Here is a 13,008-nt window from a genome sequence, read left to right as displayed (position 1 = left end):
AATAAAAAATATCTTTTTTTAGAAACACCATCATAAATATAAATCTATTTCATAATATATCTTATGGATTATTTTTAGAGATTTTTAAAAAATAAATATCTTTGTGATAGTCCTTTACAATGACCAAGTTTTTGAATGCTTAACAGAGTGTTTTTGGAGGTTTAGATCAATAAACATTGTTAGTGACTTGGTCTATGTTAAAGACTGTTGGACAAAGAGAGTTTCAAAATTAGGTTCCTAAGAATAATATTTTAAAATAACTTTTTTTGTTGAGTATTTTCTGAGGTCAAAGGTATGTCAGTGAAGAATGAGTGGTGATTTGTCTTTTTGAAGGCTGCATTAAAACTGCAGTTTTTTTTCAGAGCTCTTCTTTCTTATGTTTTAAAATTGGTTTCAGAGATGACTTATGACTAAAGCAGAGACATTTTTACTGGTGCTGGGTGAAGGTGTGTGATCTGTCCATGATGGTGTTTGGTGTTCCATAGTCACCTGCATGTTGATGTGAAGAAGCAACTGAAAAATTTCAAAGGCTATCTCATCTTTGCAGAAGTGGAGAATAATTTTTCCTGTTGAAATAACTGATGAAAAGATAATTTTTTTAACTTACAAAGCAAAGTTTTGGATTGTTGGCCGTAACACCAAATAATTTTCCTCAGTGATGGATAGTTTCTCTAAACCAAATCAAAGTATAACATTAAACTTTTAATTGTAGTGTACTTATTTACATGCAAAAGAGGTATCAATTGGTGTAGAATTAATTCAGATTTATAAATAAATCAAAATGTATAATCAAAGTAAGTATGCCAGATTTTTTTTTCAGGGGGTGGGGAGACAGGAGGGAGTGGAATGCCGAAGCTCTAAGGGTTTTAACATAAGGATTTTTCCAAATACAAGCACATATTGACTATGATCCACTTGGTCTTCTGTGAGTCTAATTTATTTACTTTTCAAGGGACCGGAGCTGGAAGCTTCTAGTAACGAAGATTCACAGATCTACTGACATTCCAGACCTCTGGGGCCAGGCACTATGTCGGAGGGTGGGCTACCATGGTGTGTTTAAAAATATAATGCTCAGCCCCTCTCAGCTCCAGCAAGGTTCATCTCTTTTCTTCACCTTACCTGGTGGTCATGGTGCCCTTCCCTACACCCCTCTTCTCCACATGCTTTCATTTCTGCAGATGTTAAGTGTTTTTTCCCGTAAAAAAGAGATGGAAACTACAGATGAGTTAAATATGTTTAGTGATACAGAAGTTCTGCAAAGGTCTGGGAACAGATGTCAAACTAGGAACCCGGTTTTGCTTGCAGTGAAAAGTAGTTGTTCTCATGGGTGGAGAAGACTTGTTCCCTCAAGGCGTTTGTGCCTTTCCCCTTTCTCTCCAGCTGGGGACAGGATGCATGAAATCAGCCAGAAAAATTTCGTTTGACAAGGTGGAAGTGCCTGGTGATTTCCTGCTGAATTCTCATGACCCAAGTAAATTAATTGCTGATTGAAATGTGTTATGAAAATAAAATTTAATGTAATAGAAGACTAAACCATAGTCCTTGAAGATAAGGAACTTAGCCTTATGTCATATAGCAGTTGATATAACAATAAAATACTTAAGACAAAGTAATAGGATATTACTTAAATAAATAATTATATAAATTAATGGGCACTGACAAGCAAGGCTTCAGGAGGACTGTTTTGTTCCATGTGTGCATCTAAAGAGCTCTTAAATATGTTGCTTAAATCATTGCAAAGAAGAGAGAAAAATCAGAAATTACTGTGGAAAGGAAAACAGAAATAAGTATCTTGAGATGGTGTGGATACAGTCTGGGGTTTTGTAAGAGGAAATAATCAGTATTAGAAGTACTGGAGAGACTGGCAGTGAATTAAAAGCTTAAGCAAGGATTGCCTAATGCAGGATTTCTTTTATAAATCTGAGAATTAAAGGTTAGATATGTAAGCATTTTCTGACGATTTTTATTTAAGGCAAAACCACTTGGAATTCACAATACTATAGGTTTTTATGTGAAATCTTACTTTACATTTGGTAGTTATAGTGATGGATTTGGATTTAACGTAGCTTCAGGACAAATGTGAGAAGTTCACCTCAAAAAATATGTCTGCCTGTGTCCTTCTGACATGAAATCCTTTGTGGCTGGACTTGGACTGACTTGATCTGTTCTGTTTAGAAAAGGAGACGTGCTAAAAAATAAAACATTGGTCCAGCTGAATGGTTGATTCTTTATTTATTGTGGACACTTTTGTAAAATTAGTTCCTTCAGTGTCCTAGAGTTAAGTTCCCGGAAACTTCCTGGTGATTTTGCTCATATATGAAGAAAACCTTAGCTTTTATAGTTCTGTAGCTCATTTGGGCTACTAGGGGCATGGTAACAAGTATGTACTTCATTGTTTTGCTCAACCTTGTATGTAGTCGCATTCAATCAGACTCCTCTATTTCAGTGTCTCAGTCAGTTGACAATTATAATAACTGTATGGGCTGATGAATGTTGCAACGGGTACATTGATGGGAGTGATGTAATGTTATTTCTTCTATCTGAACCCTTCCTACAACACAGAGGCAATATCTTTCAGTTTTTTTTTCTTGTGAAAATTTCATCCTTTGAGAATATTGTCAAAATGTTAAGGAGGAGGAATATTATGCTTTCCCTGTCTCCTATGTGTTGTGGAAGGTGGGATATCCTGGATGAACTATACTGGATTAATGCTTGTTTATTTTAGTGATTTTTCTACATCTCTAAACTTCATAGCCATTTTTAGATGATGGCAACCTGTGAAATCAATCATCAAAATCTGAAGCATGGATTGTGATGGATTCTGTCCTTGCAGTGCTCCAGTGTGTGCTGCCTTGAATTCAGTATCCTGCAAGCAGATGGTTACAAGTTACCTTTCTGGTACTGTCTTAATAACACAAAATTCTTGTATTATAAAAAAATGGAAAAAAAAAAAAGAAAGTAGTATTTTTCAAATTTGTCTCAGTTCAGCTGCCCCAGCTGTTTTCTTATTTCCATTCATGAGATGGCTTAGAGGGAAGAAGCGGCAGGGAGAGGTGCTTCTCTCTGCAGAGCAGACTGCAGACTGAGGAGCAACACAGTGGCAAGCGTGGTGCCCATGTGCACAATTCCTCTTGACATTAATGGCCATTATGAATATAAAGTGAGGCTAGCATGCAGTGATTACACATGAGGACCCAAATTATTATTGTTAATGATGATGTGTATATGTTTCAACAAAGGCTGGATTGCTTCCAATGGGTTTTGTTTTCAATTCCTTTGTTCACTGTGAGGTACTTCTGGCTCCTGAGTTCTTGTTTTAAATAGAACTCCCCTCTTCTCCTGTCTGTGAAACATTATTCCTGGTTTCTCTCTGTTGATTTACCCACTTTTATTTCTGCTGTTCTTTTTTTTAAATTTTTTTTTATTTGTTTGTTTTGTTCTTCAGCTGTCAAAACAAGCATCATATTTTCACATATATAAATTAGACTATATATAACCTATGTGAACTATAAGGGAGGGCTATACATTGAGAGAGAAGTTGGCAAGTAATAGTGGATCAAAAGCAAGGGAACTGGGATTTTAGAGGAGGGAGGGAATACGAGGAAAAGCATTCCTGCTGCTGGGGCTGAGTGTGCCCAGGCAGTTGGGAAGGTGTTACCATGGTGAAGGGGTTGTGCTGGAAGGGGTGCAGCTGGGAGGAAGGATTTTGAGCTGTCATTCAGGTAGTGGTGCCCATGCACACTTGTGCTGGATCCACTGGCTGCAGCCAAGGATAATCTCTTGTGAGCAGCAAGACTTGGTTGCTAGTTCTTTTTCACTGGTTTATGGTGTGCTTGCACCATATGTATATTGTGGTTTAGATGTATATTGCTGATGAGAGAAGTGGCCAAGCTACTTCTTGTCCTCCTCCCTAGCTCCTGGCTGTGTTTCCTTGCACCAGTTTGTTGGTCGGTGGAAAGCTTCCCTATCTCCCACCCTCACTGACCCTGTGCAGCCCATGTTGACACCCTGACCCTTCTTCATTCAGCTGTGGCATGGCTGCATGATTGTGAAATGCAGCACAAGGGAGGGCTTCCCAAAGAAAGGGACTGTCCCTTTTGGTGTCTTTCTGACTTGGATAAAAGAAAGCACTCAAGTCTGTGACTCGGCCTCTGACTCAGGTACAACCCACTGCTGCGTGCGAGTTTATGGCAAGGAAGGGCATTCAGTAATCAGGTGGGATCTCAGATGAGGAGGGGAGGTTTGCCTGTTGTCTATCAGAAACGTTAGTGAAGTGTGTATAATTGTCACTAATTCCTCTACACCTAGGAAAGCTCCTCAGACTGCTCAGGAGAACAGTTCGCAAACCTGATTCACTGATGGGTGACAGGCCTTATTTATGCACTTCCTACTGTTTGGTGTCTCTCTCTGAGTTTCTGTATTTGGCAGTCCAGCCTGAGATACCTTCTGGGATGCTTCCCATCCCATCTTCTAATGATGCTAATGCTGAAACCGCATGACAAGTGATACTTGGATATTAGCTTGTTCCTGGCAAAGAGTATGAGCAGCCAAGCTTAAAACACCTGCCATTAAAATAATAAAATAATGTCTGAGTGTTTCATCTGGAGACAAAGATTTACCTGTTACATTAAATGAGTTTTCATTTGCTGCAGAAAACTGAAAGAAAAAAAAAATAGATAAAGAAAAGTTTTGGTGGTTTTGGTCAGTCTTCCTCATGGACAAATTTCCATGGAAATGAAATTTGTTACAAGTGCTGTTGCTGAACCTGAATGGTGTGTATTGTTCAGCTTCTTAAGAGGAGCTTTCAAAGAAGAAAACTGGAATACTCTACTGGAAGTAAAAAATACTGTGAAATTAGTCCTGTGTCCCAGGAAGACTTCATAAAAGATACCCTTCCTATTTAACCAGGTAAGAGAAATAGGAGCTGGGAATTTTGAACAGAAGAGGTGTTTTGATATTTTATTATTTTATTATTACTTGTTTGTTTAACAAATCAGAAGTGGAGCCTTGTTGTGAGTTAAACTGAAAACTTAATCTCAAGGTCAGACATGTCAGTAAACCCAGACGAATTTTCTCCCCAAGACATTTCGGAGCAACTCTACTAAGTTAATTTCATGTCTTTCTGCTTTGTCAAAGTGCTTTGCTTGGAAATCAAGCGAGGTTTAGCTCAGGAAACTCTAGTTTTGTGTAGTCGTCACTATCAAGCATGGACAGTGCTTACCAAAAGATTTTTATTACATCTTTAATAATTTCAAGCTATGTTTTTGTTTTCTTTACTGTCTCCAGACTGAGAGGATTTTAGTGGCCTCCGGGCAACTGCTTAATTTACCTAATGCACATTATGGTATTGAAAAAGCTATCTCCATGTCTGTGAAAGGAGGTACAGATTAAAGGCTAGGAATAGCTGGCATAGCAGTTGGTTTCTTCTGATACTCTATTTTGGCAACTACCAGCTTTCTGATAAGATTTAATATTTGCAGCTGTTCTTAATAGGGCATTAGTTTATTCGCCTTCAGTAAAGATTTCCTTTCTTTAGTCACAGTAGGAGGAGAAAAGTGTTACATTGGGCTTATTTGTTCTTGTACTTACTTTTTGGTTGTGCCAAAAGAGTTATGTACAGTGCAGGATGGAAGCATATTACAAATAGAACTGGGTGGGAAAGGATAGAAACTATACAACTCGAGGAAGAACATCCAGATTTGGTCCATGGGGCAGAGGGAGATAATTATGACAGGAAGAGAGAGGTGTGAGACAGGGAAAGTAGGTTGGATTAGGAGCTCCTTTGGGGTAAGGAGAAGCAGAAGGTTGCATACATCTGCTCATCATGCATACATTTTGGCTTTTATCCATGTATCTTAAGGTTTCATTTTGACACAGATTTGGGTTAACTTTCAAAATGCTAAGTAACTTTAAAATAAATCCTGAATCTCTAAATCTGTAGTGCAGACCTCTTAGGGCATGAGGAAAAGAAGCCATTTTGATTATCCTGGGGAGCCAAGTGATAGGAAGAAGCTTGATATATTTGTTTGTATTAAAACTGGTAGGCAATAGGACAATATGGGGGTCAAGTTCGGGCTTCAGACCTGGGAGGTGAGTGCTGTCTGTAGATCAGTGATAAAACAGCCAAAAAATAATTACCTTGCATGATCAGTCCAAGAGCCCATTAATTTATTGGCTTGGTGACAGTTGCGTAGTTCTGCTTCATGGGTGGGTGAAAATTGCTTTAGTTTATAGGGAAGGACAAGAAATCACTGCTGTAGGTAAAAGGCAAAGGGAAACCTAGAAACACAGTCAAATCTGTGTTAAAAAGAAACAAAAGTATAGATCTTTCTGCTTTGTTTCTGGGGGAGAGATGAGATGTGATCTAGCTGAAATGATGACATATAATTAAAATCGACCATTCTTGAGATGCAGAGGTATGTGTGTGTTGTTTGGGATTTTTCGTTGTTGTTTTGTTTTGTGAAGCTCTCCAGTATTTGGATTCAAATTAGTGCTGGTTGCAGTTCTCATAATTTTCCGTCGAAAGTTATTAAAGTGACACTCATAATTTAAAGGGAGGGGAAGAGATATAGGATAATATCACACAGTTATGCAGTGAAGGTGATACCTGGCCTTTTTTTTTTTTTTTTTTTTTCCCTAGTTGCTTTAATAATTTATTCACTGAATGTTGCGAGTGTGGGATTGAGGAACAAATTATTGGCAGCTACAGGGTTCAACCCTACTTCTGAATCACTCTCTCAGAGGAATGAGCAGTCTTTTTGTTCCCCAGTGACCATTTGGTACACCAAATTAACATCTCTTGCTTGGTGTAATTGCAAGAGTGCCCTAAGGAAATGACACTGTAGCTTTACTAAACAATAACAGAGCTGGTATATGATACATGATTGAGATGCTCTTAGGTCTACCCATGCTGACAGTATTAACATGCCAAAACATGTTTGGACTTAAATAATTGCTCTCATGTTTTATCTTAGCTGTATAGTCATGGTCTTAGAGAGTTAGTAAAGTAATGGAAAAAACCAAACTTATTGTATTTCAATTGTATTTCAGGAATTATGCTTGACTAATCTAAATCCAGTGTCACTAAGCAGGCAGGAGGCAAATGCTGGTTCACTCACCTCATATGCTCTGAGATTGTAACGAGTCAAAGGATACATCTTCCACACACCCCTGTGTCCCTGTGTCAAGTCTCCCAGCTGTGCTTGATCCTGCTTTTTTTTTTCTTTTTTCTTTTTTTTTTTTTTTAATTGGCAAAGCTTAGTTCAAAAATCCTGAAGAAGCCACCTTGACCAAGCAAAGTTTGAAGCTGTCTTCAGATAGGATCCTCCAGATGGAAGAAGATGGGTCATTCCTGTGTTGGACACAAGGGACACACATATTTCTGGAGTTAGTGTTGTGTTGGGACAGCTGTTGAAATCAGGCTGGGGATCCTACCACTGTTTTACATGCCTGCAAGTGATCAGGAGTTTGATTTGGCTTGTGTAATTTCCAGGTCCTGACTATTTTATTTTCTGTATTTTTGCTTGAAGGATAACATCAAGATTGAAACTTTTTGTTACTACGAAGTGAATGTATGATTAATACAGGCCCAATGCTTTGACAGGGGAAAAAAAATACCCAAACCAGATGCTGGTGTTAATTGGACACTCGAATCGCTTCAAATCATTCATTAGCCTGTAGGTACATTGTTCCCAATCACCTGCAGATTCTTTTCAGTTAGAAAGTGATAAGATAATCTTTCTTTAATAAAGGTGACATTATAAATTAACCTGTCAATAAATGGCATTAACTTTTTCAGCAGTGCAGTTACAAGTGGATGGATTTGTAACACTGCTCTTTAGCAAAAAGAGAAATACTGAATTCTGTATGCGGTTGTTAAATACTGATGAATCATTTATTTAATGAATTTTGCCTTCCTCTGGTCAGAATTACTCTGATTTTTTGGGCCTTGTTTTTATTGATGTGCTACCCAGGTTGCTAACTCCTTTGCTGTATTTTGGATTAGGTAAGTACCTTATCTGTTAACTTCCCTGGTCTGGCTGAGAAAAATTTTTGTATTATAGGTTTTGGTGGGAATGTTTATTGGTAATTAGTTTTTAAGTTCAGTTTCTATGGAAGCTTAACTTGTGTGCTCTACTGTAAATTTGATTGCATAAATGATCATGAATGTGCAGTGTCTCACTCATCAAAGTGAATTAAAAATATGTCAGACTACAGAAATATTTTATACCATATCTGTTTGGATTCAGCTTATTATTCTCTTTTACAAGATTAATAGGACTTATGGAAGAAAAGTGAACTGTCTCCAAAACCATTACTGGAAGAAAATTGGCTTTCAATGCACATTTGGTGTAAAGAAATATGTAATAAAATTATTTCCAAGATTCATAAATGCTTGTATTACAGGAGTCAAAGCTATAGGTCCAGCTGTTCATTACTGAACTGTTGATTGCTGAAGCAGCTCTCTTCAGAAGATGCTCTGCATATATAGTATCTTTTGACCAGATTTAAAAATAAAACAAAACAAACACTATGAAGTACTCAGGTGTAGTGTGCTGTGGTGAAAATGAAAATCAGAGTCTGTGGAAGGGGTAGGGAGGGAGCTGTATTGGGATGGGTCTTTTGCTGGAAGTGTTGTCCAGATGTGAAGAGCAATCCTGAGGCGTATGTGGAGCTGGTGAGTGTCATGGCTGCTCTTGTTCATGGGCTGCTGCTGCATTTTAAGCTCATGTGCTCCTGCTGCTGGCTCGTCCCATATGTTGCAGTAATCTGGTTTGCAGGAAGACACTTGACATTTCAAGATTTGTCTTGTGCTTATTTTTCTCTTTGTCATCTTCTGACATTTGCACACGATTTAAAATTGTGATAGCACTGTCCTTATGTCTTACTCCATCATCCGCTTCTTGAAGGCTACTAAATGTGCTTCTGTGGGAAGAGATTTTTCTTGTGTCTTTTTTCTCTTGCCCTCTAGCAGGCAGTTAAGTTTGGAGGTTGTCACTGAGGTCTGAGGAGATGTTTTTCATTTCTAAGTGTGAAAGAGAGAGGCACACGAAGGAGCTCATGTGTAGACTCAGACAGAGGCAGGAGAAAAAGGGCTTTGGTACTCATTGCTGGACCTCTGCTGGGAGCAGTTGTGGGACCAAGGTCAAAATATTTCAAGTGCAAATGCAGTTTGCTTAGTCCCTGAACACAGATTGTTTGGCTTACCTGGTCTGTCACAGGCAATAGCTTTTAACTGGTCTTTAAAATAATTGGTGTGATAATTCTTATGGCACACTGGCTTTTACTGAAAGTCTCTGTCCTGTAGGAAACCAGGACCCAGGTCCTGAACATATGTGCTTTGAGCAGTAGTCAATTATTTGATAGCTGGCTGTCCTCCTGCTATTTCCATGACGTTATATGTGGTGTTACCCACAGGCATATTGGGATGCTGAAGTGGATTTTTTTTTTAATTACTCTTTCTGATTGATTTCAGAGGGCATGGAGGAGTGTGAGGATCTAGTAGTGAAGGTAAACAAAAAAAAAAAAGAAAACAAAGCACCTAAAAAAGCCAAGCCACAAGACACTGAACAGTGATTCAGTTGCATTTATTTTCCCTTTGCAAAATATAATAATTACTTTTTAATTCCTATTTCCTGTCTGAATTAATTGCATTTTGTACTCAAATATGTGTTCTTCTGAATTATTATCTTCTTAATGGAATTCCTGTTTAACTGCATTTTTTCTCCTGTGCCCTTCATAGTAACAAAAATGTTTGTATTTGTCTCCTATTCCCTACTTTTTATATATTCCCCCACAGTTCATACCTTTCAGCAGTGCTTTGAGCTGCCACTTCTTTTTTTGCTTGAATTCATTACATGTATCAAAGGCTGTTGATTTTGTCAGTTGGCAGTTTCACCTATTTTAAGGAAGACTAGGCAAATTCTATGTTGCTGTACAATGCTGTAGCAATGAGAGCGGGAGATATGATATTGCTCAGGGACTTCCAAAGGATCTGTAGCCTAGAGGGAAATGTGGAGAATGTGTGGATTAAATAAAAGAAATATTTATTTTTTTACATTTCTAGCGGTGCTGTAACTCGCCAGGAGGCAACAAAAGAAGCTGATTTTCCTTCAGCCTCTTGCAGAGGCTGTGTATACACTTTGTTTAGGTTGTCGAATGGTAAGTAGAAAATGAAAGGTTGGCCGGTGTGGAGTTTTATCCTAAAAGGAGGAAGTTGCTCTCAGCTCACAAAACCAGAGAGCAGGCTGTCTTCTCAGGGAGGTACAGAGAAAACACTTTGCTAGATTTTGTGCTCAGAAGGGAGCAAACCTGCTTGCCCAATGCTAGGTTAGTCTGAATGTCAGAAAATGCTTCACTTGAGAGAGTGATCTTCTCTCCCTCTCGGGCCAAAATATATTATCAATTTAAATTCGCACCGTTTTAGGACTTCACTCTTGGTTTTGGCTCTTGCAAATTCCTGCTAAACTATTTTCTTGGTGGCATGCATGGTTTTGCGTGCTCTGTGGAAGAGTAGTTGTGTGCTGGTCTGTCATCTTCCCCTTCGTCATCTGTCTTTTGGTATTGACAGGGCAATTGTAGGAGTCTCCACTTTTTTCTGATTTTATTTTTCAAGTGTTCGACTTCTCTAGGGATTTTGATCTTGAATACCAAAACCTTTTAGCAGAAGAGCTTGAATGCACTCTTTACTGTGTAAGCCTAAATGAAGGTCTGTGGCTTTGGTGGATGGATGCATTTTTGGCCATTGACAATTGATTTAGCTGCCAGCCTGGAGCTACTAAATGAATGGAAATTCTCACAGAGAGAGACAGTGCCAACAGGCAAGCACCTATTCTGAGCTTGCTCAGTATGCCAGACAACCAAAGTTTTGTGAAGCTGCATAACACTTGCGTTGTGATTAGTTGCATCACTTATTCATGTTCTGCAAAATAAACACATTTAGATGTCCAACCATGGCAAGCATTTCAAGAAGTAATGATCTTTGAGCATCAGCAAAGACATAATTAAGCTGAATATTGAAAAGAGCTTCACAGCTGTGAGTACAGTTCATCAATGAAATGGACTTCAGGAGAAGCCAGGGATGTGCCACATCAGCTTTCAGTCCTATATTTTTGAGTCCTAGGATAATGTAATTAATACTCTACTTAAGGTGGTTGAGCCTTGATGTGGACAGTAACCATCCATTAATGCAGGGCCTCTGAAATCTTTTGGGGAGCTGCTGTGCTGTAACCTTGCTGGGGATGGGCATACAGTGGGTTAATTTGGAAGATGAGATGCTTTTATGTCATTTACAGGAGGAATGGTTGCTGATATGAAGTGGGTGATAGTGTGTTCAGCAGTAGACAAAGTGCACAGTAACATGACAGTCACAGTACAAGTCCTTGGGCTCTTCCTTAATAAGAAGAAATGTAATTTTCCACAATAAGACATTTTATGCTACTGTGTTTCAGCTATGAACGCCTTGGTCTTCAGAACACTCACTGTGACCCCATTTCATTTCAGCCATAGTTACATACCTTAGTTGCTTGATCTCCTGGTTTTACAAACGCTGGTCTTGTAGCAGCAGCCTGAGCAAACTCTGAGGTTTCACTTTCTGCATGGTGGTTAAGATGATGGAACCAGCCACGTACAGGCTGTTGTCATCCGAGCTGGTCTGCAAATTTGGGGTTGCTGGAAAGGGACAGGAGACATGCAACAGACATCCAGTTGTGCTCACTTCAGCAGCACATAAACTAAAACTGGAACCATGCGGAGGAGATCAGTATTGCTCCTGCACAAAGACAACATGCAAATTAATGGAATATTCCATATTTTAGGGAAGTGGTCATGGCACCAAGCCTGTCAGAGTTTAACAAGCATCTGGATGATGCTCTTAATTATGTGGTTTAGTGTTAGTCCAGTGAGGAGCAGGGAGCTGGACTTCGTGGTCCTTATTGGTCCCTTCCAACATGAGATATTCTATGGTTCTTACGAAGAGCAGGGAAAGGGAAAAGAGAAAAATGTCAAGTTGGCGGAGAGTGAAGTATAAGCAAACCACAAAGTAAAATGGAAAAGAAGAAATCACATGGCAAAAGGAGAGGTTGGAAATACTAGCAGATGTGGTGGACTAAGACATTAAATAGAAACCAAAGGTGAAGAGGAATGCAAATGAGTGAAAATTAGAGAACCAAACTGGGGGAGGAGGAGGAGGGGAAGAAGGCAGTGATTTAATAGTGGTACACTGTTTAAAAAAAAAAGTAGCAGTGATAAAGAGCATCTATCTAAAATAATTGTGCAAAAACTGTACTGCCTTTTGCAGAGAGCTTTCGAAAATCATCTCTTTGGGGAAGTCTTTGTATTAGTCCTTTCTCTTTACACTTGGTAGAGTGCTTACCCAGTTTAGTGCTGGTTTGATGACCTTCTAGTAACAAATGTCCATGTGTACAATGGATACTATGAGTATTCCTCTGCAGCATGAGAATTTGTTGGTTGTTCCCTCGCCACACTCCTCCTTTCCTCCTGGCTATAGATTTTGTCATGGTTTCTTATGAACCATCAGTACATTTATTCTTGAAGTTGTTTGCTTCCTTGTTATCTGAGTGGCAACTATAGGCAGTCAACACTGTCTTTTGAGTTTGTGCAGACAGGCATGCAGCTCCTGCTGCGTTGGGTGGCATCCTTGGTCAGTGTAAGTAGGAAAGTGGAACTTTATTCACTTACGCGTGACCCGGAATGAAACTGGGCCATGGCTGGGGCCTTCTGCAGAGGACGAGCACAGAGATTGTGGCAGAGATTGAAAGTCCTGAAATGGTTTAGTCCCTGATTTACTTCCATTTTAGAATTAATAGCACAAAAGAGGACTTACCTAGAGTTTTTAACTCATTTGGTTCAAATGGGGTGAGTGGAGCTTGGTATAACAGAACAACTACTCTATTGTGCACATGGGTGGTGCTTCCAGTTTGAGGTCTCTGAGTACTGCCTCATTGCTGCACCTCTTTGCTGCTTATGAGTAAAGGTAAAGCAGCTGAA

At 39.1% G+C, this 13,008-nt stretch overlaps 1 protein-coding gene and 1 non-coding gene across 7 annotated transcripts in view; both read left to right on the top strand.

The window, feature by feature from the left end:
- Positions 1 to 13,008, top strand: part of FRMPD4 (FERM and PDZ domain containing 4) — a 305,734-nt gene that overhangs the window by 92,856 nt on the left and 199,870 nt on the right. The window lies entirely within an intron of this gene.
- Positions 11,709 to 11,815, top strand: LOC135578352 (U6 spliceosomal RNA). Its single transcript, XR_010469866.1, has one exon. It is a non-coding gene; the product is annotated as a U6 spliceosomal RNA (small nuclear RNA).

The sequence above is a fragment of the Columba livia genome, chromosome 1, assembly GCF_036013475.1.
Source record: "Columba livia isolate bColLiv1 breed racing homer chromosome 1, bColLiv1.pat.W.v2, whole genome shotgun sequence".
Lineage (NCBI taxonomy): Eukaryota > Metazoa > Chordata > Aves > Columbiformes > Columbidae > Columba > Columba livia.
This window is presented reverse-complemented; position numbering and strand designations above follow the sequence as displayed.